The following is a 24364-nucleotide window of genomic DNA, read 5'->3' as shown; positions in this document are numbered from 1 at the left end:
GCTGCATAGCTGAATAGCAAATCTTACCACAACCTTCTTGCCAGGAGATTTAGCCCTCCTAAGAGTTGGGCTTTGATGCGTCAGAGAGGAAAGGATAATTCTTGTATTTTCTTTGGAAACAATGCAATCATGATTGCGAGACATACTTGTCTGAATTAGATGTATAATACCAGGTCTCATAAGAGACGGTGTAAACTTCTAAAGCTTGCCTGACTGTGATAGAAGCTATTAAGGAGTCTGCTTTAATGGATAAGAAATATGACAACTCCCACAGAGAATCAGCTGGTGCTGTGCTGGAAGGACTGAAAGTGCAGTCCTACTGTTGCGCCTGTCCTCACAGAGGGAAAAAGAAAAACATGGTTCATGTTACGATTTCTGCAAGTGTCCATCCTGATTTTTGTTGAGAAATACACAATTGAAGATCTTTGACTTATTATAACCCTTTTGAAAGAATTTACTGCAATTAAATTGAGAACTTTTTGGTGTTCCCCAAGTGTAGGTAAAAGAGCATTTGCAGTACAAATGTTAACCACCATTTTGAATCTCGGGGCACTGAAAAGATCCTTGAAATAACAGATCTTCTTGGTGAGGCAGAAGCATCAAGTAAGTTCACCACCAACTTCATCAGCCTGAGAATCATTGCTCCATCAGCCAGTACAGCATTTGTCTGTGTTAGTCCTGCTCTGAGAATGACATATTGCACCTAGATTATGGCCAGCTTTGTGAGACAGTTTGTTTTCTCTTAAATCCTGACAACTAGGGAGACTGGGGAGACCAAACAATAATAGTTGTATTGCTGCCCCTTGCCCGTTCCCCAAAGGTAAAAAGGTCAACTAGTAGCCTACTGAGTGGATTACCAGGGAGCATGGGTACCCATGAACCGGGTGTCGCACCAAAATTCAATTTCTGCCTGGTAATACATGCTGTCTGATGTACATTTTTCATCTGATTTATAGTACACACTGCAATGGGAAATTTCTGTAACCAAGAGGAAGGTGATTATCTCTCTGCTTTGGAAATAGCTGAACCCATTATGGCTTTTACTTATAAATTCCTCATCAGATGATGTTTTCAGCTAACGAGAATAAATCTATTATCCATAGTTTCAAGACCTCAGTGAATCACTGCATTGCAGCCAATGTAGGCTGTACTCTTACTCTTCCTGGTACACACTGCCTAAATTAATATGGATCAGAATAAGTACTTTCCATTATTTGCAGCTGACATCTGTCATAATAATTTTTCTGTTTCATAAATGGAGGATATCTTTGTATTTCTCACATTGTCTTCAGAGGGGACAGGGTATTTGTTTCTTTGCACTTCCTATTTTGAATTAAGGCCATTTTCAATTCTTTTATCAACATTATTCTCGGAGGACAACTTGCTCCCTGTGGTACTCTCTTTCAGTACAGGCCTTCAGGCTGACTTCTCTGACACTGTGTATCTACCCTGCACTTACTGGAAGTCATGATATGCTGAAAAAATGTATCAATTTGATTCAGCTTTCCCTCCGCACATCTGCAAAACTAACGTGGATTAGGATTGTATTTCCTCCTCTCCTAAAAACAAATGCAGGATGTAGGAACAGAAATGACTGAAACAGTCGCTAGTCATACGCAAAATGAGAGAACAGTAGATAGATTAGGATTATGCTAAAAACCCCTCCTGAAGAGACTTGATAGGAACAGGCTGTATAATTCCATTCTGAATTTTTATAAAAGATCCTTCGTAACCCAAAGGTACTTCCAGAGACTGCTGAAGACCTGAAGCAAGACAAAAATAGAGCACCTACAGAGCTTCACAGAACATATTTACAGGACAACATCTAGGAATTTTATTTAACTAAAGTCATGGACAGCTATTTGGCGACTGAACTAATAAAATTGAAGAGAGTGTCACCAATGTAAAACTAGAGAAGGGCATATGTCAGCAAAGTGGATTATTGCAAGGCTGGTGAATAAGGCTACTAACCACCTTCCTTCAAGACTTTGACGCTGTTGCAGGTATACCTTGCCTAGTGGTACTTCCACCTGCAGTACATCTGGGTATAATTCTGTTTCAACAATACACATGAAGGGCCAACGCTGCAACAATTTCCTAATTATTTTAATTTGCCTCTTATTTTTTTGAGAAGGTTTCCTAATTGAATACTAAGCATCAAAAATGATTCATCACTGAAGCAACACTGAGCTCTTGAGTTTAAAGTACAGCTCTTAACACAGACTCCAGGGATGCAGGACTGATGTCTTTTTTTTTTTTTTTTTTTACTGTGTAACTTCACTGGCTTGGATGATCTGTCCAAACCCCAACAAGCCGAAGGCCCATCAGCAGAGTTCTCCAAAGCAGAAAAATTCCAAACAGGAAAACTGAGCTAAAAGCCTGTCTTTTACTACAGAAGCAGACAATCTTTTCACAGAAGTGAAAAACTTAAAGAGGACATTCTCTGTTGTCAGTAACTGACAACTTTGGTTTTGCCCATGGGTTGCAAACACAATGAACCATCCAGAGCAGGAGATCCAGGACCTCAGCGTAACAAAGACAGAACCACAACATCTCTAAATGCTGTGAAGTTTCAGCAATTTCCATCCTTTCACTGAAAACTGTCTTTGATGTGTTCTCATTGCCAGTCAGTTGCATCAGATGTTGATTACTCATTACATTGATTTCTCCACTGTTTTCAGTTCCCATAGATAACTATGCTATTGTTCTTTCACTGAGGGTTTTATCATGAACTTCTCTGAAACAAGTCAGTATAAAATACCTTTAGAGGAACGAGGTTCTGGATGGAACTTCATTCTAGTTCATCTACAGCAGTGCCTGCTGTCTCTCTGCTTATTAGGAATATTTCTTTTAGTCTTTAATGCAAGATCACCTATTACCTTAAGGGCATTTAAGATCCCACCACAAGCTTCATCACAAAACTCATGTGTAGACAGCATAACAGGCAAAGATAGATAGCCAAAGATCTCTCAATCTGTTCAATTCTGTGCATCTATCAATTCTGAGCATCAAACATTAATTAAGACATTAAGCAAACATTAGCAGTCGCATTATTTTTCAAATAATGTGGAGCAAACAAACTATAGACCTGTAAAAATTATAATAATGCAAAGGAATTCTGTAAATTTTTCCAAATATTTAAGGTAGGAACATGCAAAAGGTGGTTCTTAGACAACTTTAAAGTTCTAATGTACTTCTCATAAGTCTCAGTCATTTGAGATTCCCTACCACAAAACAAAGATGACATCATAGATCTGAAAGATTCTAAGTTGTACCACAAATGCAATCATTTTGTATGTAGTGTGAAAAACTTTCCTAGACATTCTGACTTCTTTTATAGCAAAAGCTTAAATTATTTACCAGCCAAATACTCCCACTGAATTAGTTTTACACATGAAATGCATTCAAATTAACACTGAAATTACACTGTGCTTATAAACATCCAGACTTCAATGATAAAGTTCCCTGTTGCCACCTATCCACAGCCTGCAAAGTTTTCTGCTATGCAAGAACAAACCACCAAGTTAATTTACAGTTGCCCTTCTTAGTTTACCTAAAAGGACTTCTGAAATATGCTTGTAGAGTCTTTTGTTCATCTCTACTCATCAAGTCACTTCACAGGAAGCTTTAACATTTCCTTAACTTTAAGCTACAGGGTCGGGCACAGGGCTGAGCAGGGTCCTTACTCAACATGCCATTTGTCACACCTGGACACTACGCAGCTTTTGTACCACGTCCTCCCCCATGTTTAGCTGTGCTAGCAGAAGATGCTACTGTCCCTACTCCAGAACCAAAGGAACAACCCATAGGAGAGTTTTTAAATCCACTTTAGGCAACATTAGCTGGGTTAGCGCAAACCACCCATTTAAATTGGTTAAGATTTTCTGGCTGATTGCCCCACAGCTGGTGTGGGAGCTCTGCTGGCTCTAGTGAGGCCATAACTGCCACCAAAGGGGCAATAGCAACCCGCTAGGGGGAGAGGAAGGTTTCCAGTGGCATGGATTTTAGCCAAGTGAACGTCTGTCTACAATCTCCAGCATGTGATTTTTAATCAAAGTAGCGATACTAGCACAAGCAGTTGTAGGAGGGCATTTACAGTGACAGAAATGCTTACATCTGCTCTACATGCGACACGGATAGATGTTCACTCTGAACAACTTGGCCAGTTAAAGACGTTTTACCCCCAGGTATTCTACCACCTTTCTCTGCAAGAGGTTACTGACCTTAGAGCTCTGCTGCTCTTTCATCTCCTTCATGCAAAAGATTTTCCAGGTAGCTTAAATCACTTTTGATAACTAACTTTGCCTAAAGCAAATTAGAGCATTTACACGATCCATTTGCCAGCAAAGCTGAAGGGAGGAAACAACTTGTGGCAGAGCAGCAGTACTGGGAAAAGAGGGAGAAAGGTGGAGGGTGGGTGGAGGGCAGAGGTGTGCAAATAAAGCCTCCTGCTAGTAAAGCTGGATCCAGAAGACAGCAGCTGTTCATAACCTCTTTTTGTACTTTTGTATAACTGCATTTTAAGACAGAAGTGCAAAGCAAAGTGCTAGAGTTTATAAACTCAGGGGGTGGAGGGGAGCTACCCCTGGTGCAGCAGCTACCACAACAGGGTGCTACATTGGCCATCTTTTTTTTTTGCTGTACTGCAATACACATCAAGAATTCTAATAAATTATATTTGATTTAAAGAACTTTAACGAGTTGCAGTTAGCAAATTCTGCACTCCACTCTTGCCAAACACAGTGTCAATGTGCTTAAAATGTGAAAACTAACCAGTGAACAGCATTTAACTTGCAACTCAAAACACATACAAAGCCCCACTTTAATCCTCAATTTTATCAATATTGTTTTAAACATGATTGCTCTAACTCATTCAAAGCAAAAGTCTTTGCATCACTTTTTCCATGTGTAGCTCACGCTATAAAGCAGCAATGGTATTTTGCAGCTGAACAGCATTATTCTTGAAAATCTGTGGATGCTTTGTAACTATCCTTGAAATAAAACTCTGGGGAAATAGTTAAGTAGGTAAGAAGCATCTCAACTTGATTTCTTCCCTCCAGAACATAAAAATCTGGCCTATGTTGTACAAACGTCTGTTAGCAAGTCTGGAATCAGAGCTCGTCTTCTGACTTCCAGGCATTGGCTTTAGGAACTACAATAGTTTGCTGTGCTGCAGGGCCAACATCCACAAATACAGCATGCCTCCTTATTATCAGTAAAGCAAGGTTTATGGGTAGAGGCAGTATCTTTCACTACGCCAAGTAATATAGCTGGGGCACAGGGAAGGGGGGGAGAGTGAGAAGTTGAGTTGACAAGGCTTCAGGTATGCTTCTGAGACCACCTGGTCTGCTTTTAGGTATGCATCTGAGACTTTCTGGTTCCCACTGAGCAGAAAGGGTAGTGTTAGTAATGGCGAAGTAAGTAGTTTTTCTCCAATGGGAAAGAAAGGGATGAAACAAGGGAAAAAAACCAAGATTATAACATGCCATAAAAATCAATACCTCCATTGAGTCTATGGTTTTATTGTCCCAGGCTCAATGCTTTGGAAAGCATTCTGTAGCTCTTCCTGGAGAGTTAAGACTGAGAGGGTCAGAGACAGTGTGGTTACTCTGAGAATTGTTAACCCACTGGTGTTTCCATCCTTTGTCAGCTGTCAGAGCACTCCATCTGTGTGAGGTGACTGCTTAGTTGCCCCTGGGTGTCCCAAGGGGCTCAGAGCACTGCACAAACTGCACCAAATTCCAGGAGGAAACCAGGAACTTGATGACCCTGTTACAAGGGCCATGCACTAGACCCATACAGAGCTGTGCTAGCACATACTGATTACCTTGTATTTCAGACAGTAAGTGATTAACATGTATGTCTAAATGCAGAACACCTGTTCTCAGCGTGCACATAGCCTCAAAATTTCCTGCTCCCATTTCAGGCCTGGAAGAGCAGCCCATATGCCCAAAATCTTGTCCCCCCGCCCCTTCCCAGCTATGGTAATACATCCAGTGGAAGACATACCAGCTCCAGACACAAACTTTGTTCAATTATCTCTTCAGATCATCTCAGCCAGTGCAGCACTACCCATATTGCTAGCAAGAGAATCAATTTCCATGTATATGTAAAGGGTTGGCTTCTGGCAAAGGTTTATGTAATTGTACATAACGTGAAGTTCAGTTGCAACATCAAAGGGAAAATTATTTTTCCTTTCATGAGATCTGGGATTTTACTGTTTGTTCACTCATTTGTTTTGGCAACAGCCCTGATCACAAACACAGTATACAATCCTATGTTTTTTTAAAAAAGCCCACAAACCAAATCAGGAGTTGCTAAAGGAAATGAACCATAAAGTGGGGGCAGCAGGATAGTATCTAACATTTCTGCAAACAATCCATTTGTCACTTTCAGGGACCAGGGTTAATTAATATTCTATAAAGGTCTTCCAAAAGCTGAATACCTCTCAAGTTCTGAATTCATGGGGCTGACCTTAGACTTTCTCAGAATGATTTTTAATGCAGTCTGTTATCAGCAAAACCCGTTTAAACACATGTCCCATCTGCCAGTACCCCATTTGCAAAAGAGCTTCTTATACTTGCAGACAGTAAAGCTTCTGCCTGCTTCCCTCTCTCCTCTAAATACCAGCTGTATGGTAATGAGCACAAACAGCTGAAAAATACTGCACAGTAACAAAGCTGGTACGAAGCGGGCAGAACAACGCTTCCACTCAATGAAGCAGTTGTAGCATGAATTTAGCAGATTAGCTATTGAGCAGGGGTGGGGGGAGGTTTGGAAAAAATGTAAAGGGTCTGCACAGATAGCAAGAAAATGAAAAGAGACCAAAGGGGCACAAGCTACCAAAGAAAAGCCCAAATTCTAAAGTACTTTTGTTGAACTGCATGAACCAATTCTTCAAATTTTCTAAGGCTTATTCCTCGTGTACTAATGATATGCCAAATGCTATTCTGATCATTTGCAAGTTCAGTTAGTTTCTAAAGGAGAAAACTTGTTAATGAAAGTTTTCCATTCATTAACAAATCTCTTCATCCGCTGGGGGTGGGGCAAGTCCTTAAGAACAGGAACACGCTCTCCTACTTCAGTTTCTGGTACTTTCAGCATGTGTGACCAACAAGCACCATATTATCTATTAACTTTTTGCGTAATAGCCCTCTCAGCCTATCCATTTTTGTAAAGCCATTTTTTAAAAAGCTGACAACATCCACGCCACCCTCCAGACAATGACAAGCTTTTCAAGCACTGAGCATAAAAGACACTTGCTTTTAAGAAAAATTGTGCATAACTGCATTCAGCTGACGTGTATACATGGCATGCAGTTGGGTATTTGTTTATGCAAGTAGCTAATTAGATATATGCTGTTTGCATAAAGTCTAAAAATTGCACATGCACTTTTGCACTTGAAATTGCATGCATCTATCTACTGGCAGATGGGAAAGATGCATGCAGTTTTGATACATAAAGCTGACGTGAAAATACACGACTTTTTTCTCGGTTGTGATTTCCCAATGGCATCTAAAGTGTTACTGTTGCTTTTGAGGAATTAGAGCCTAACGCTTTCTAAGAAAAACATGGAAAAAGATGGTGTATTGACACTGCCCAAAATAGTGCTCTGTCAAAAGTTTGCTATGTAGGACTCCGGGGTTCTTTAATTCCTAATTTAAAAGCCTTACTGTTTCAATCCCTCAGCATCCTAACATTTGTCTTTTGTGACAAGTAAGGCTACTAAGATATTTTTCAAAAATTCATCTAGTAAGACATACTGCAATAAAAACACTATATTGCTTCTAAATGTAGTGAAAAGTGACCCCCCCCTAATCTGGGGGGAGGGGGGAAATACATTTACCTCTAAGGTCATCATAACATAGCTCCTAAAAAAGCACACATGATCTTTTAACCTTTATACATCACACTTAGAGAGTTAAACAGAACACACATACAAAACTGGCTGTGTTACTCGCTTCTTCTCACTGGTGATCATAGAATAAACAAAAAAAGAGAAAGCAATTTTCTCAGGGCATGAAAGAGCTTGTCATGTGGCTATACCATGGCATTCTCAAATGACATTTTTATTGCTCATGTCTATCATAACCCTGTAATAAATAGAAGAAAAAAAAATCACTATTAAAGTTTACTGGAAGTCTCCACCTACTTTCAATTTTTAATGTAGGTCAAATCTATTGAATTTAAGTTAAAGAACATGTACTTTGATCCTTCCTGGAGAATTCTAGCACACATTTCAAGATATTTTTCATATTTTAAGCACCTTAAGGAATTAATAAAGACTTTATCAAAAGACAAAACAGGTAACAGACATTTTTAACATACAGAGAAGCATAAAATATTAACTAATAATTATTCATAAACCACTTATTGGCTAAAGAAGTGTTAATATTCAGTAATATACTTATTAACATTCATTAAATTATCAGCAGTTCCCATAATTTTCTGTACTTAAAAATTATCATAAATATCACTCTTAGTTCTTATTTTTTAATCTGTTCTCTTAATTGTTTAATATGCACCAGGATGAAAACTGTTTGCTTAAAAACACTAAGTAAATGAAATTATTTTATTATGAGAGAAGGTATGATACTTTATCGATGGAAAAGTTATCTGCCAAAATTACTTTGGTTCTTTCCAGATATATGTATTTCTTCAGCTCATCAGCACTCCAGGAGGAAGGAATATACTACAAAAGTGCTGTACCTAGATGGTATTTGCTATGCTACTAACCCAGGTTTGCCTTGCTTGTTATCTTCAAAGGAGCCTGAGCTTCTCAATATCATTATTTACCTTTTCAGACTATGGTCCTGATATACAGACTGGGGTGCTAAAGCACAGCCAATGAATGAGGAAAGCCCCACTTACTCTGGAAGATTTAAACTTGAAAGGTGCAAGATTTTTGTTCGTTCCATGTTCCATATGATATATTCTAAAATTCAATGTTTTACTACTCGGAAACAAAATTACACATTCAGAGAAACAAAACCAAAGTTGTCTACAAAAAAAAGCCAACGTAAAAAATTCAAAAATATAACACAGTATGCAAGAAAATGCTTGCCACTGAAACTGGCAGAGCTACACTCACTCATTCCTAAAGTTTAACCTCAAAATCTTCATTATATCATTTGGACAGACTACCAACTACACCAATCAGAACACTGTCATAAGAAAAGACTGGAGTGAATGTTGGCTCTGTTGATAAAACAGTGACATCAGAAATAATCACAGAATCACAGAAAGGTTTCGGTTGGAAGGGACCTTGAAAGACCATCTACTCCACCTCCCCTGCCACGGGCAGGGTCACCTTCCACTAGACCAGGTTGCTCAAAGCCCTGTCCAATGTGACCTTGAACACTTCTGATGATGGGGCATCCACAACTTCTCTGGGCAACCTGTTCCAGTGTCTCACCACCTTCACTGTAAAAAATTTCATCCTTATATCTAAGGTTGATATCTATAATCATTGTTTCAGACCATACATCCCAAGATGATGACCCTTCCATTTGCAATGGTGGTTTCAAGACACCCTAACACAGTGCCTGCTTTGGATACCAACTTATTCCACTCAAGAAAAATATATCGGGTATCTCCAGTAGTTCGGTTCTGCAGGGTCTCAAGTAATGCATATGTAATGGTTATCATTAACAAGGAAAATGTACTTGAAATGTACTTTGATATCCAAAGTTAAAAAACCAAATAAAAAAGGAATCAAAGTTGCTTTGTCAATAGCCTTTATATTTCAAGCCTAGCTGTACTTTGCCAACACTTGTCCATACTCTTCACGTGCTTCTAGCAAGCAGAAACCTTTAAACACTAACAGTCTTGAAAAAATACTGAATATTATCTATATTCATGAGTATGAAGAGTATCGAGGAGAAAACAGTGACTCGTTTTAAACAAGACTGATCTTAACTGTATTGACAAGGATTAACATACTTCCCTTACAAGTAAGGCATGCACACACAACAGATAAAATAATCATATTTCAAACCGTGATCTTCCAGAACAGATTGAAAACAGAGGGAGATTTATAGACAGCACTACACTGCCCCTTCACGTCCACTACAGAAACAACACCACAAGCTGCGTGATGTGAAAGAATTCACTGAAAATTAGCATGGTAACTATGTTAAACTATAATTTTCTTAAATTTTTATATTTGACAGCCCCGCCCCCCCAATAAAACATACAGACAATGGAAGAGAATTTGAATAAAATTAAACTTTTACTTTAGTGGGAAAACCACTTTTTTTTTACTTTGATATTCATAGTCCTTTCTCTTAAAAAAAGGTATCAATTTTTTCACCCTGATTACATGGTGGATTACAATTTAAGAACAAACCCAATTCAGTTAAATTTAACATTTCTCTGAAAAAAACCCAAAACCCAAACCATACTGAAATGGATATACTTATCCATGACAGAAAGTTTTAAGTTAAGAACGGAACAATAAAGCTTCCATCAGAATCAACTCTTAATGGCATGAGAAATTGTTTATGAGTATCTAAGCTATTTCAAACTACTTATAAATTCCCTCAGTTTTTTAAATAATATGATTTTCCCCCAAGTGTCCTGTCTCTTCTGATTTAAAATTCAAATTATATTTTGCTTGTAATTTAATGTTAAATTTGTTGTTCTGATTGGTGTATGGGTTTTTGTTTCAGGTAGCATTAAGTAGAACGTCCGTCAGAAACTTTAGATTGGATAAAAAAAGGTGTCTCGTATCTCCACAAGGCACATCCCTCAGAGTAACATCAACACATGCACCAAGCAGACAAGTCCACTGTATATACAAAAACATTATGCAAGACTTTCATCAAGTCAAGAATAATGTTTTCCAAACAGTAATCTAATAGTTTCTTAATTTGTCACTGCTTTGTTGACTTAACCTTCTCGTAAAGACTACACTTTGAGAACAATTTTTAAAAAAAAAGAAAAAAAAATCAGTATATAGTTACACCTTGTGGCCCAGGTATGACTGTGGAGTCATGCATCATTTCTAAGTCTTGGTAGGATCATAATATGTTTTCTGGGAAAACATAACTAGAAAATTGCACAGAAAATGAGGCAGCTGGCATCTTCATTTGGTTTGCAAGTAGATACCTAATAACTATAAGTACACAGTATTTCACAAGTACATTGCACATCCACACAACTTAAAAACCTTTACTATGGGTAAGGTGAACTTTATTCATAAATAATTCAATTTTCTAATGCATAAACTCTCAGCCCCCACTCCCTTTTCTCCCCCTCTCTTCATTACTAATGATATTAGTTTTGGATAACCTTCTTGCTGGCTTAATCTCTCAGCCTTTTCAAAAGTAAGAACTTAAATCAAATACAAAAGCAAGAAATGTATTATAATTTATTTTCTACTGTGAGTAAATCTGTATTTTCTACTTCTTCAATGAAGCAGAGCTATTCAGTTTCGAACTGAATACTAATCTTGAGAAATCTAGGTGCACTAGTCTAATCTTCATACTGTTCTTAAACTACACAGAAGACAAGATTTTGTGATGCCATTCTGAAGAAACAATAAAGGAATAACAGAAGGTATTATTTTTCTGTATGTTCTACAGACATGTGGCAAGACAAAAGTATAGGAACCTATTTTCTATTTCAATAGGCTTGCTTGCATTTGAAAACAGTTAGTAACCAAAAAAATAAGATGAGCGAAGCACAGTATGAGTAAATTTATTACATTAATAAACAAATTTCTTCGGTTTTATTAAAATTAATAGTGTCTGGTTGTGTGTGGGACTATATGTTATAATTAGCTTTTCTATTGAGACCTGCTAGGATAAGTCTTTTGCTATTTTAGAATATATATTACTCGTTCATGTTAATAGGAAAAAATATGTATGTTCATACCATTTGTTCAGATGAACTACCCAATATATTTTCATCTCCAGAAATTCATGGATGACTTTTCTGCAGAAAATCCATGGAATATAGAAATAAATAACAGAAATTAAGTTCTAGCTCTTTTCAGTTCAGATTTTAGTATTAGAAAAGGAAGAAATTCAGCTTTTTTCCTTAAGAAACTGGTCTTTGTAGAAAAGATTACTACAGAACCTTGGGGATTCCCCCAGTATTATGAAATCCCTCTCAAGCCAGGACAAGAATTTGCAGTTCCTCCTAGCCTTTCTTACAACATGATAAATTGGCATAAAAGAGATGGAAGATGACAAGGACCTTACTGAACATCATTGTGATCCAAAATTATATTTTTCATTATGAAAACAAAGCAGGGTACACGAGGCCACAAAACAAACCATTCTATTGCACAGAAGCAAATACTTTTTTTAAAAAAATAGAATGGCAAAATTTGCAAATTTTTCAAATTTATGCTCAAAATATTTCATGTGCTACAAATGTTCATATGGTACGTAGGATAAACATACCCTTAAGTAGAAAATGTGCCTTAGAAATCTCTTTTGCTTATAAAAATGCCTAAATCTATTCTGTCCATTACATCGGTATGGAAACTCTAAATAAATGGTACACCAGGGTTCTTCCTTCTGTGTGCTCTTTATCAAATCCACAGGACATTTTAGACATGCTGTAGTTCACAAGAACATCACAAATGTCTCTGGGTCAGGCTACAAAAAAAAAGTCCATCTAGCTTAGCAGAGTCTGCTGCTAATTTTATTTTCATCATAGACTAAACCCATGTGTACTAGACTATTCAAGTCACCTGCACACAAGCAGAACTTTTTCAAGGAAGAAGAGGAAAAATTAAGTTGGATTATCAACAGTTATGAAAAACGGTGCAAAAGGGTTCTCTAAATGATGTGTTTTGGAAATTTATGCACTGAGAGACTTCAAACTTCAGTGCAATTTGCATTCTTCACAATAATGGTAAAAAGGACACTTAAAGACAATCTCCTGTTTTTTTAATTTACAGCACCCCCCCATCAGATTTCACTGTGTTATTATTACGGTAGCTTTGTGTGTTTACACATATACTACGTATTTAAGAATCCAGCATACAAGGACTTCTTACACAGCTTCCTCACCAAGGTCAGGGTAGGGCATCTCCTCACTAACAAACTCATACAAGAAAGTTTCTAATAAAAAAAGATCATAAATAATGGCACGCTATGTATAGCAAAAATCAATTTTTCCATAACCATAAAGATAATAGACAAAGGATTCTCTACTAACAATGGGAAAATGAAATTCAAGCTTTCTCTTCTGACTTCATGCAAGTAGGAACAAGGAGACTTAAAAGACAAGACAGTTGTTTTATAATAAATCTTGAAAAACAGTTATTACAGTTATTTCAGTGACAGTATCTGGGCCATTATGTATTTTGTTTTCTCCTCTGCCTAATCATATGGTTTTTTTACACAAAAGTGTCAATCACCATACTATATGGGATCCTTCCCTTAAAACATGTATTCTGAGCTTTGAAGTGAAGTTGGCACTCAAGGGAACCACCATGACCACTTCGGGGGTTTCTCTTCTATGAAAGAGGTTGCTACAACTTCAGTATCAGGTTAATGGAAAGGGTTTTGATTAAGAACAGGGGGTTGTATTTCTATCATACTGATGGTACCTAGAGGTCAGATCTCCATAACTACAACCAATCCAGCTTTGACTCTGCAAGCAAGGCATATAACAAGATGAAAAAAGGAACTCTGGCATAGTTTGGCTGTCCAACACTTGGTGTCAGGTCTTCTTTTTATGAAACGAATGGATTCTCAACCAAGTCATGATATATTCTTTCTCAAGAATATATTCTTGTTTGAGAGACTGTATAATCTACAGTGTCCCTTTTTAAAATGATGTAAAGTTCTTGTCAGCTGGGACTGCCACCCCGGGAGTACTAAAAAAACACTTCAATACCTTCTACCACTACAAAAAATTTCTGTTTTGCTGACATGCATACACAGAAACAAGCACATTTTTAGCCATACAGCTCTGGCTGCTTGGTACTATTGCACCTCATTTTTCTGTTCTGTCTTCTGTCAGTCTCACTTTCTGTGTGTCTCATGTCATTCGTAGCCAATGAAGCAATGCTATATCTACGACACAAGCCTGGGGCTGGTGCGGTACTGCCTTGCTTTCTCCACCCTGTGGTAACTACAATATTGCTAAACAGTCTCTGAATTTGAAGCATCCACCAGAGAAGCAGAAAATGCCATCTCCCTTCAAGCAACCGTTGAAAAGAAACTAAATCACTGCATTAAGACCACACAAAGTGCAGCTCAAGTTGCATCTGTAGATAAGCTGAATCTCTCAAATTTTTATTTAGAGTAACCTACCAAATGCTCCTGACCACTTCCAATTTTGCTTTCAGGAGAGAATCAGATTTAGGGATTTTCCTATTTTTATGAAAATAAACACAGCTGTCAATTGGAGCTCAAACATTCATAAATGAAGAAAAAAGCACATTTTACACTTTAACTGTAGTGGTGATTTTTCCACACCTAACGAACTTTGTTTACAAAGTAGTGAACTCATATTCTCTTTTCAGAGAGTCTCTAATGCAGCAGTATTTCATCTTCCTGCCTACACCTTCTGTTACTTCTGTATGGATAAACTGTCTTTCTCTAAATCTTGATTGAATGAATACTAACTATTTGGACCCAATGAGGTAAACACATTTTCAGAAGCAAAATTACACTTTCAGGAAAAATTCATATATCCCAGACAATTTTTCCCCATTCCAAATTAAATGTGTATCACACAAAACAGGTTCATTTCAATTATCTCCAGTTCCATTTATATACTGAAAATTTCTTATCATGCTTCATAAAGAAATCATACAACTTTACTTAAAACAGGACAGCAAAACCTGAGAAAGGTTTCAGTTTGAGACCATGTATTAATAAGCAAGCTACACTAATGCAACAACAGAATTTTACATATACAAAACCAAATGCATTCCTAAGGCCTCACTAGTATGGAAACTTGACAGAAAAGTAGAAAGGATCACAGGACCTTCAAGAGGTCTCCCGTCTCAGTGGAAATTACACTGTTCCAAATGGGATTAGGACAGGATGGAGTTGTCTCATCTGCCTTTGGCTTTGTGCTAGATGCCTTCTAGACCAGGGACTAGTCAGAACACCATGAGTGTCCAGTTCTTGAAACATCTTTTCCATATCATCTCAGAGCCCTCCAACTTTTAACTTGTCACAACCTGACATGTGGCCAGCATTCAATACAAGTATTTTTTCCGTTTCAGTTTTACAGGAAAGAAACCAGTCCTGATTTTCCACGTCAAGCAAGGAAAGACAGGGGTTCTTAGCAGCAGCTGTTTGTAAGTTTGGAGACTATGACAGCAGCCATCCATAAAGGACATAAGGCAAATTACCTTAGTTTCCAGATCTGTTTATAAAGCCACTGCTTACAACTACACCTTGGCTCCTGTCTCCCCTCTTGTGTGTAAAGAATAGAAACTGAGTACTGAAGGTAAGCTGGGAGAATTTTTTATTTCATTATTATGAAACAGGCCAGATATAGCCTTTGTGTTTGGTACGGGTTTTTATATATCTGTGATAGACACACATAATCAAGGGCCGAGTCTTACAAAGCAGCACTGCTGTTACTTATTGGCAAGAAGCTAGAAGGAAATCTTAAAACTCTCCCTGGAAGAACAGCATCTGTGTCTGTGTATGTATTCTCAGGGTTGTTATTAAGTAGTATTAGATAACGAGATGCTATAACTCCCCAATTCTGAATGGAAGAAGAAAGGAAGCAATTACCTACTAGCTTTAATATTGCATGCTACGGAATGAAAATTACATATTGTATTTTAAAAATAGACCATGAAGTTCACAAGCACTGTCAAAGGAATTCAGAAGTTCAGAAAGGTTTTTAGCATATTTATAAGTAGCAACTGACATTCTTTTATAAATACAAAGATGGTTGCATATATTAGGTTTTTAATAGGGCAACAGCTTTGTGATCCGTGTCATTATATGCTTTGGAACGCCACATCCAATATTTAGCACTCTGATTCTTCAAAGACAACATACATTTGTATGTCCTCTCTACTGGAATACATACTGAGTTTTTGTTCTTTGAGAGAAAATTTAAAAAGCTTATTGATAATGCTGAGCTAAGTTAAAGATTGGAATGAAATAGTTGCACAATACTCTCTTAAGGCACACACAATACAGAGGGGGCCACATTTGGGAAAAAAAGGCCATCTATGCAGTTGGTTTCATTTTGTTGGCTACTTCACAGCAGTAATTATTTTTCCCCTTAATTTCACGATTTGTTTTAGAAAATTAAATTGGAAGCATCTATAAAGGAATACAGTCTCTTCAAAGTCTCAATGTTTGCATTTAATTCCCTTTCTCTACCACCTCCTTTCTCTTTACCCCCAAATTTGTCTCCTATTAAGCTAAAAAAAAAAAAAAAAAAAAAAAAAAAAAGGCAGTACTTCAGGTTTTCAACAGTTTAGTCCCAAGACTCCACAGAATATTCATTCCCTGTAAGTCCACATACCATTAAAACATGAACTATTTCTCAAAACTCTGTAAAGAAGTTAAAACTGCTGGCAAAGAGAGATCAAAACTTTAAGTTTGTGCTACATTACAGGACTATAGAAAAAATGGACCAAGAACAAAATGTGCATCCTATGTTGCCTCACAGCAAGGAATTTCTTGCATGAAAATGCACAAATAGGTGTCCTGACTTCATGGTTCTGAAGGCTAAGCAAAAAGGCAGAACAACTCTAAGATACAGGCAATCTGAAATTAAAATTAGAGAAACAGTGGAAAATAGTTTAAGTTATTTAAAACTACTACTTAGTATACTTCTCTATTTTTCAATAATTGTCTTACATTTCACCCCACTGAGGTTTGATTGTGTCAATGCAAGTACCTCTGCAAAAAGGATTCTATTCACTTCTTCCAAATACATAAATATACAAATACTGTACATTATGCACACACTCATTAAACTATGTTAAAAAAATTACATATTTTGGTGTTTATATCATAAAGACTACAGTTATCTCTTCATAGAGAAGACAGTTTGATTTGAAGGTTTTTTTGCTCACTAACATTGTTCATGCTTAAGTAGTGCAAATCTGAATTACAAATCTTAAAATCACCAAGAAAATATGAGGCCTTAGGGCCAATTATTAAATAACATGTCTCAATTTTTATATCAACATACATATGCAAAAGACAGACAATGCTAAAGGCAAATAAACACAGATGTCTCTGGAAAGATTAGTTTTATTAGGTTTGCAGTGCCTATTATGAAGGGGTAACTATGTCTGAATAACCGCAGGGGGCACAAATTGTCTACTGAAACCCAAATATGCTGAAAATTTTCAGCAGTTATGAATCCATATGGTCTATGTGTCCACTGCAAGGAGCTGCCAGTGCTACCTGTTTCTGTAAATTAGGCCCCCAAGTCAGAAAGGCACTCCAAACTAGTGGAGAGAGGTGCAAAGTATGGTTTTTAATATTCCTGCACTTCAGTGACCAGTGAGAATTTTTACTGCAGGTTTCCCCCTGTACCAGGAAGAAAGAGAGAACTTGGGGTGGGTGGTTGGGTGGGTGTGTGGTGAGGGGGTGAAGGTTTCCACACCCACCTCTCCTCACTGCCATGTTTTCAGGAATGAATTAATTCCCTGAGGATGTCTTAGATGTCTTCAAGCATCTACTTTCTCCACACACCAGAAAGAATAGGTCACTTCCAACACAAGCTCTTCCGAAATCTAGAAAAGTAAGGCTGGACCTGCTAAACGTGGCCATAAACAGACAAATATGTGGTATTTCTGGACATTTAAAACATTCACTCATGCTCAAATTAAAATGGGCCAGCACTTCAGAACAGGAAACTGTTTCTTCTTGACCCTCTCAGCGGTTTGGATGCCTTCCCAGAAATCTCAAGACTGGTGCAGGGCTTAGTACTGTGCCTGCAAGACAGCTGCATCTGGATACAACCCTTCATGGGAATGCAGAGGACAAACCAAGGAAGACAGGTTGAACAGATGTAATAAACTGAGGTGGTGCCAGGTCCAGAAAGTGATCCACGTTAATCAGATGTTCCAGACAAATTTCACTCAGTAAGGCAGCACAATATGCAGGCCATTTGGAAAGCTAACTTTAGTTATGCCAACAGATCTCATGGAAACCCATGATCTCTCGCACAGCTTGGTACCAGACAGTTCAAGCTGCCTCCTCTTCTTCTTCTGGGAGGGAATGGCTACAACCCACTAGAGTTTTCCCCTGTGACAACCAGCTCTTTATGCAACAAGAAAACAGAAGCAGAGAAAAAATTAAAGGAAATTTACAGCAAACTAATTTGACAATTAAATGGAATAATCCCAACAAAATTATAACAAACTTTCTCTAACCCATGACGGGGGAGAGATGTCTTAAAAAACATCAACAAAAAACCCTAAAATGAATCTACTTTTGCAATTCTAATCCACATAATATTGCATACGAATTAGGCACCGACTAAAATAGCTGCTGTTATTATTCTAATCCATTTTATTTCTGAAGTGAAGAAGCACTGCTATGGACATATGTCCTTAATAAATCTGGAAATTAATTTCAGCCCTCACATTAATTGCAATTAGTGTCAAATTTTTATAGTGCAAAGTGACCTCAACACTCAATGGTATTTCAAACATGACGAGAAAACTAACAATTTCCATCAGAAGCAATTTTATACCATTAGATAAATCTCAGTCAGAAATAGCAGACATCATAGATCCTGCCATAAGCTAAAGGGATGTTGTAGCCTCACTTTCTTTAATTTGTATGATTAGTTTTTTGCCATGTGCAGTGCCTGTTAGATAATCTTACTTATTTCTTGCATCAGTGTGAATGGAAACTCTAAATAAGTGGCAAGCTTACATGTTTAATACATGAAACAAACAGAAGATTATTATTGTTTAAAACAAACACATTCCTCCCAAAAAAGAAAGGTGCACAAGCATCTATTCTGCATGCTATTCAAGAGAAGAGAATTGGTACCAACTGTGACAGTTTATTATCTGCCCGGAGATAATCAAGCGAGGGTAAGAAATGGAAATTGATTGACATGTAATATTTTTAATACTTAACTTATTATATTTAAACCTAAATGCATGTATTTTAAAAATTAATTAATAGATGCTGTAGCAGCTGTATTTTCATATTTCTTCAACCTGATGCCTTATCTGGTTCAATTAGGAAATATTAGACTAGCCAGCTACAGATAATTCCTCATTTCATTAAAGGAGGCGTGTGGGCAGAAAGGGCTTCCCAGAACTGCACGCAGCATAAGCAGAGAGGCAAAGGACAGGAACACTGTGGGTATAAAAAGGCAGGAAAGAAAAAGAGAGATGCTTTAGAAAAGCTATGTGGACAGAATGGTCACTAGACAGTAAAGGACTTGTTTGATAGCTTGATATCTAGACAGGATTTGGAGAAGGGGAAGCAAAAGAAGGGAAGGCTGCGAGGCCGTGAAGAAATTCATGGTAAGAATTCAGCCTGAAATTTCACTGACAACGAGCCACAGGAGAAATGCAAGATGGAATGTAGTAGTGCTGCAAATATGTTAAAATTGCAAACATTCTTGCCAGCTGCTGCTGTTATCATGAGAAGTAATCTTGTGTTAGCGTTTATTAATAGCAACATGCTTTGGAAGAGACTGCCATTTGTACTTACAGAACACTGTATCATGCAGACTGACTTAGAGCAACAAAATCTTAACTGTTTAAGTGTAGTAGTAAGTCTACCTAAACACAGAGTAAGTAGGAAAAAAAATGGTGCTAAAAGCATACCAAAAATACCTCTGTAGCACCTCCTCTGCTGTTCTTTTTCAATTTTCAGAAAGTAAAATTCTGTTAGGAGGGTATCCTTAGAAAGAGAGCAGTATGGTGTCACCTACAGACTGGTGGCCTATGAGCCAAGGAATAATTTTCTGCTTCTAGCAGCTAACAACACATTATGTTTCTATTCCCATTTTGTCTTCTCTTTCATCTCTACAAGCAGTAAGCTCTCTGTGCAGGGAGAATTTTGCATACAACATTTAGGACAATATTATTATAATACAAATGGTAAGACTCATAAATAAAAGTATGATTTTTAAACCCATGTCTGAATATATAAATGGGGGCATCTAAATCATGAGGAAAGATCCCACATGATACCATGTAAGAGCAGTATGCTGCAACCAGTTACCTTCATTATACACTAGCTACATTATAAGCTGAAATATATGCTCACTACAGAAACTGGAGTCAAATGCAATTTTAGAAATTCCACAGGAGGGTACACTTATTAAAATATCTGGTCTCAAATTTGCATGTATTTGCATATTACAGATTCCTAAAATAAGTCTTTTGCCTACCTGAGTCTTCTACATACAAGTTGCCTCTTTTTTGCAATTTACAAATAAAATGCTGTCTGCTACCTTGCATATGCAAAACAATGCAGCATATACAAGCTTAAGAAACTATCTAAAATAATGAACCATCTGAAACAGAGGAAAGAAGCATGTTTTACTAATTACAACACAAAACATTTGCTGTCAGTATTATTATACTATTATTATTACACATTATTATACTATTCCCTGTAAAACAAAAACATTTCCCTAGCTCACAGAGAAGTTTAATACATTAGCATTTACCAAGTGTTATGAGTTCCTTTGATAAGAAGTATAAAGTAGGTTGGGTTAAGGAAGTATTGCTAAACTTGGATAAGGGAAGAACATATATAGAAGAATATATTTAGACTTTTAGTGTCATTTATGCATTTTAATTCATTCTTCTTCTTTCCTCCCTTTATCAGTCAGTTTAGGGTCAGCGGATCTTTGGTGGTCTTGCAATATATTATATATTATACTATATATGATCTACAAAACAAATGAAAAACACTGCACACACAAATCTTACACTGTTTTGTCTACTACTTCAAAATGTTATGGTAGTAGCAAAGTTATTACAAACAGATTTACTGTATCACCTTCTTGCACAGGATCAACATTTTCATATGACATACATAACCAGCACTTCTCTTTCACAAACATGTATATTTGCAGCATGTTAAAAATGTAGTACAGTTTGCAATTATCATCTGAATTTTTAAGAAAAATCATTACCCTACTTCATGGATTCTATATTTTACTATTAAAATCATGTATATTTGAGAGGCAAGTAACTAGAGAAGCTTTTCTGAAATGTCACCAAACTGCACATGACTACACAAATGATCTGCAACCATCTTGATCCTTTTACCAAGAAACCTTGCAGTTTAAATATTTTAAGGAACACAACAAATCAAAAGTACAGACTTCCTTCACTAAAAAGAAAGAAAGGAAAAAGTCATGTCAACTCCAGTGTTGTTTTCTTGCTTTTTCAAACAACTGAGTAACATTATAAAATACCTGAATAGAATTTAGGAAGATACTGCTGGTGTCCCTATGCAAAACTGTATTTTCAAACAATTTTATTATGAAATGAAGATAAATAAGTGTACCAGGAGCTGGGAAGAGGGCAAAGGGAGAGAGAGGAAAAAGAGGCCCACTTTTAACAAAGGATGAGTATCAATGAGAAGGTGTGGGAAGAAAGCAGAATTACCAGTCCAAAACTAGGTGAAGGGTGAGTAAGATGGAGCAAGACCGAGCCCCAGACAGAGTTTGGATGAAAAACACAAGCCGAGCAGTGAAATTACGAATGAGATGGGATCTTCGCTCTGAGGAGCGAAACTATTTAAACTGGCAAAATCATCATTCCCTGACAGTAACAGCTCATCACATAAGGAACGACAATCAATTGGTTGTGAGAAGCAGCAGAGATCAGAGAGCAAGATGCTAATGCTACAACCCCCTGCTTATGACTTGTCTGGGTGTCATTCTAGTTCAGTTCGACTTCCACTCAGAATCTGGGGAATGTCAGAACAACAACTGCCAGTTAAAATTAATTTGCCCCCTTTGTGTTCCTGTATTAAGAGATAGTCATGACACAGCAGAGCATTTTTTCCTTACAAAGGATCCTTTCCCCATACCTGAAAAAGATCTGTTCAGGAAATTACAATGGCTTCATTTTTTGTAGAAGGGGAAAAAGTGTTTACTTAGTGATACAAGGGACTGCAAAAAGAGAAAAAGGAGGTTCGTGGTTAAGGCAACTAGGTTTCAAAGCAATAAATGAAGTATTTAATTATACATTTCATGAGTTCCCCTCTGGCATGATCAATCAGCAAAGAGGCAGCTGGGTCAGTTTATGGCATCACTGCTGTCTCCCATTCCCTTTTTTCTTCTGCTGGATGCTATAACCTCCACAGCTTGAGATAATAAAACAGACAGACTTTAAGCAAAGCAGGTAAAGAGCTTTCACAAAGTCAATCCAGCACGTTTGAATAGCTCAACGTGAGTAACAATAAAGGTTTCTAAAGACATCTAAACAACTGGGCACAAAGGAGCAAAATTGCCCAGGCAACCTTCCTTCTGACACCTCCTGAAGGGAAGTGACTGACTGCAGAACCGCCGTAACATGCTTTTAGCATCTGCACCCGTGCATCAGACTGTAACAGACAGCACTACTCATTGCACAAGAAATGGAAGTTTTAAATGCATCAAAACCATAAAGAAAAACATTTTAGTTAGCATTAAATATAAATGAGCTTCCAATTGCTGCTTTTACCTTGGCCAGAAATAGGTAGAACAATTCAAATATAAAAGTGCTTCTCAAAGAGTCAGTATGGTGACAGAGGATCACTGAATATTCTGAAAAAGCACTCTCTGGGAGTTCTATGGCATGTTGCAGTGGAGGTTTGGAGAAAGAAAAAAAGAACACCCCCCCCCCCCCCCCAACCCAACCCCAAGGAAGTTGTAAGAGGTTGTCAGAGGCTGTCCAAGTATTTTCAACCCAGTACAGCAAGTTGGACTAGATATGCACAGTTTAGCTAGCAATTTTCTTTTTTCCAGTGGACACAGGGAACAGCTGTTTGAACAGCAAACTAAGTGCTCCCTCCTACAAATGGCTATCTTAAGCCCAGAGCTTCTGTAACACCCCACAGAAGGGGAGGGGGGTAGACAGAAGCATACTTCTGCCTGTATTTAGTTATATAGAGCCATAAACACTGGCTACATCTGACTGTATTGATGGTTTTGAGGATAAAAAAAAAGAAAAGAGATGGATTTTGGTATGGCTTGGCAAACCTCTTGTAAGCATAGCCTGGGAGACCATGGAGCTCTTCAGCTGAGTCAGGTTGAACCACACCACCTTGAGTTGACCAGATAATTGAAGATCTGTCCACTTCTTTTTCCACTTCTGTGATTCCTATTTTATTTCCTCAAGTACAGTACAGAGTCAACCGGTTTGCAAGCAAAATCAAAGAGATAATTGCAGAAAGCAGGAAAAAATATAAAGGTGAAGAAGGTAATTTTTAGACTGCCACTGCTCCACATTGAGAAAATAAGTAACACACTGCTTTTCTTCAAGGCTATCACCTCACACAGGAAGAACTTTTTATGCCCCTTGTGAGAGGAGATGAAAGGCATGGGAAAAGCAAGATTCAGAGTGGAGATACTGCGTATACTTTAAAAAAGAGAGGAAATAGTTCATGATTCAACATTATCTTCTGAAAGGAGTTACCCTCTAGGCAGAGTGTTACACAAGACTTAGTCTTGCTCATTTCTGTAACTTTTCAGTGTTCCTTTCTTTCCACTCAAAACCATCTGCCTTTTCAGTTAACTTCCTTCTGGTGGACCTCTGAAGTACTTCTGTTTCATTCCAAAGATCTTCCAAAACTGAAACTCCAAAAATAATATAAGCAAGAAAACAAACACTATAAATTATAAGTTTAACAATGAAAAGTAAAACCTCTATAAGGCTGGCTTTATTGTGAATATTTGGATATCCAGAGCAATGGACACACTCCTTTACGAGAAACAAGCACAGAGGACAAGAACTAACTTCCTTTCATGTAAATATCAATTGATCAGTCCAAGATCTGTACTTCCATTTGGGTGACAAATTATAACAAAAACAAGGGAATCTGAAGTAAAGGCTAAACCAGCTTTGAAAGTAAGTTATTTCTGACAGCCACTCGAAGAGGCTTCTTACCACCAGCGGCAATAATGCAAGTTCCCTGCCACAAAGCCCAAACCCAAAAGGTCTCTTGTAGAAGACACAGGCATATAGGAGTGCTCTGATTTGTCCAGTGACAGACTCTTAAGACTCCCTTAAGTTTTAAATGAAAAAAATTATACACATATATATGCACGCACACACACTCACATTGCCCACATTTTTTCTTTATGCTCTTCTGATAGTCTCTTCTTACCAAACGGTAAGAAATTCCAAGGGAAAAAGAGGTAATTTTTTTTCAATTTTGTGTTGAAGGGGAAAACAGTTTAGTTCTTTTTCATATTACTCAGGACCTGATCC

At 37.4% G+C, this 24364-nt stretch overlaps 1 protein-coding gene across 5 annotated transcripts in view; it reads right to left on the bottom strand.

The window, feature by feature from the left end:
• The window catches only part of FBXW7 (F-box and WD repeat domain containing 7), a 187613-nt gene that overhangs the window by 54243 nt on the left and 109006 nt on the right, over positions 1 to 24364 (bottom strand). The window lies entirely within an intron of this gene.

The sequence above is a fragment of the Aquila chrysaetos genome, chromosome 1, assembly GCF_900496995.4.
Source record: "Aquila chrysaetos chrysaetos chromosome 1, bAquChr1.4, whole genome shotgun sequence".
NCBI classification, from domain to species: domain Eukaryota; kingdom Metazoa; phylum Chordata; class Aves; order Accipitriformes; family Accipitridae; genus Aquila; species Aquila chrysaetos.
Note: the sequence above shows the minus strand (reverse complement) of the source record. Positions and strands in the feature narration are given on the sequence as shown.